Source organism: Accipiter gentilis, chromosome 23, assembly GCF_929443795.1.
Source record: "Accipiter gentilis chromosome 23, bAccGen1.1, whole genome shotgun sequence".
In the NCBI taxonomy this organism is placed as follows: Eukaryota; Metazoa; Chordata; class Aves; order Accipitriformes; family Accipitridae; genus Astur; species Astur gentilis.
Genome location: NC_064902.1, coordinates 12452010 through 12454895, shown reverse-complemented (window position 1 = coordinate 12454895; position 2886 = coordinate 12452010). Strand labels below are relative to the sequence as shown.

At 47.6% G+C, this 2886-nt stretch overlaps 1 non-coding gene across 1 annotated transcript; it reads right to left on the bottom strand.

Annotated features, from left to right (window-relative positions):
* Positions 1-2208: 2208 nt before the first annotated feature.
* On the bottom strand, positions 2209-2291 carry TRNAL-UAA (transfer RNA leucine (anticodon UAA)). The gene has a single exon. It is a non-coding gene; the product is annotated as a tRNA-Leu (tRNA).
* Between the last annotated feature and the right edge of the window lie 595 nt (positions 2292-2886).

The following is a 2886-nucleotide window of genomic DNA, read 5'->3' as shown; positions in this document are numbered from 1 at the left end:
CAGTTACTGTGTTTTAATATAGGAATTGATTATTATAAGTATGCGTATTGAGCTTAACAGCTTAGATTTGTATCTATTTCATCACTGTTAATCTTTGATAAATATGTTTTTAATAATCTCTAGGTATTTATTGAACATAAAACTGTCTTGTGAAATTGAGAGTAAGATTGCTAAAGATACTTATTGTACACTACTTCAACACAAATTCATTATTAAAAACCTTTCACTGAGGTTTACTTTTAACCACAACATAACATGTGCATACTGCATAGTTAATCTATAATAAATATATTTGTAATAAACTATTGATATTTAACCTGCAGTAACCATTTTAATAATATGATACATGGAAATGGCTGTTGGACAAGCCGCTCTTTTTAGCTCTGTCAAACACTTGGAGGATGTGGGGTAAGAAGGAGGACAGCTGTGGCCTGGTAGAAGGCAGTTTATTTATCAGTCCTCCACAGCCCTCATCGACCCTGGCCACTGGACTCATTGCTATGTCAGTCCCCAAATCTCCAGCCCCGCATTCTTACATGGGTCTGCCATTTGATCTCAGTCCTGAGTCAAATTAACATTTGGCCCCAGCCGTCCGTATGACTCCAGCAGGCTGTGCGGTACAAAGGCTGTTAATTCAGGTCCTGGTGCCCTCAGATGATACTCTGTCTGCCCAATAGTTTTGCAAAGAGGATAAACATCCTCGAGGGATCAGGAACAGACCAGAACCCATACCCCTGGCGTGGAAAAAACACAAGCTTTCTGAGAATATGGATCAACAGAGAAGCTCAAATGAGGAGATTTCAGCTTTGAACTCAGCAGAGGCCACCAAATGCCTTTGACACATGAACTAGACAGGAGTCTGACTCCAAGCCATCAGAGGCAAAAGACTTGACCCTCAGTGCTGCTCAGACCCCCTGGGATGCTCTCAAAGATATATTTGTCATTCTTTGCATCGCTTAATGACTGAGGTTAGTTGCAACAAGCCAGCTCTAGTGAATATGCACAAAAATTCACTCCCAGCACTAATCAAATGGAAGAGCAGCAGAGTAATTCCTCCCATGTCCTCTCCTCTGGGTCCTGGACCATTTGTTATACGGCTATTTGTACAGGCCCTGTAATCCCTCCTGTAGGCCACCGTCTGATTTCCATATATCAGAGAGAGACAAAGATCTTAACACGCAACTTTTAATTGAGCTGTATCATCTGCCACAAACATGAAATTAATGGTCCTACATCATAATCATAAATTCATACATAACCCCATGCACCGGCAAATAACTCTTTGCAGTGATACTACAATGGTAAGCTGATTTGCAAGAAGCGCACGCTACCCAGGAATCCTAATTAACCAAATTAACACCATCACTTCAAATCATGTCCCAGCAGTAGGACATTTCCGATTGGCCTCAGGCTGAAGCAAAGCAGCCAAATGAAAACCTGACAGCATCTCCACGGGTCCAGCAGGCTAACCCTTTACTGAGGGAAATATCTGGTGCCCATCCATGCATACGAGGAAGGGAGCAAAAAGCTCATGAGCACTTGTAGGCACCGACCCAAGACAGACTACGGCACAATGACGCTGTGCAACAGAGGAGCAGTTCTCAGTTTCACATGCATTTCCCAAATTTAACCAGCAGCATAAGGAACCCCTTCCTGCCATGCTGGCTTGCTCCAGGGGGTTGTGACACTGCCAGGTCCCCCTAGAGAGTGCCAAATGTTGCTTTGGGAGAGCCAGGCGATGGGTCGGGGTCATGGAGCAGAGCTGGTAATAGGAGCAGTCTCCACAAACTCCAGACCCATCTCCCTGAACCCACTTGTTTGCACTGGTTTCCACTTGTGACTTGCCCAAGCTGTTTAGAGCTCAACACCTTTTTCCCCCCCCCTTCAGGGTAGTCAGGTTTTTCTATTTCTGCCATGGGAAAAACAAGTTGCTATTTTGGGAGCATGTGGGATTCAAGCCCATGACAGTCTCAGCACTCCCTGCATGAAAGATGAGATCCATAACCTGTGTGCCAGAGGGGCTGCCTCATGTCACTCTATACATTCAGCCTGGATGGTAGGGTGGCTCCGTCCCACCAGGGACCTCACACTGGGGCATGGAATGGCCTCTGCTCCCCAGGCACAGGTCCCAGAGCTCCCATCCCTGTTCTGAACTGATGCTCTAAAAGCTGGGGTGGGAGCTTTGGACCAAGAGAAAAAGGAGGCTCCTACCAGAAGTGGGGTTCGAACCCACGCGGGCATGTGCCCATTGGATCTTAAGTCCAACGCCTTCACCACTCGGCCATCCTGGTGGGCTGTAAGCTCTCCCTTGGCCCACCAGCTCCTCCCTTAGAGGGCACACACCTCACCAAGTTCTTGAGGTCCCAACCCAAGACCCTTCCCGAGCCCAGTGACACCTTTCTGTGCCCACTGCTTTCTTTAATGTCCCCAGCAAACTGGTAGAGCATCTCATTAGGAGGCACCAGGTCTTGTGGGCCATGGAGGATGGCACAGCCCCTCTGTGCCACACACCATCCTCTTGCAGGGACCATAGTCGCTGGTGAGAATGCCACCAGGGACCCTGGTACAGGAGGGGCATCTCTGGACGGTCTCAGCCTGACCCCGCTACATGCCCAGGGGGAAGGGAGCAGCTCTGACAGCCCGACAGCACTCAGCCATACATGCCAAATGGTTACAGCACTGTCCTTGCACCTCAGGTCCCACTCCTCACCCCCTCCAGTCTGCATCTGGGACTCTGCTAGGGTATTTAGCTGGGAAAGACAGTGGGGCAGGAGAGTCTTTCTTTTTCCTTTGGGGTGAGGTACAGCTTTTTTTCTGCTACCTGGGGAAAAGAAAAAAGAAAAAAAAATAGCACAAAAATTTCTGTTGAATCATGTGGGATTCAAA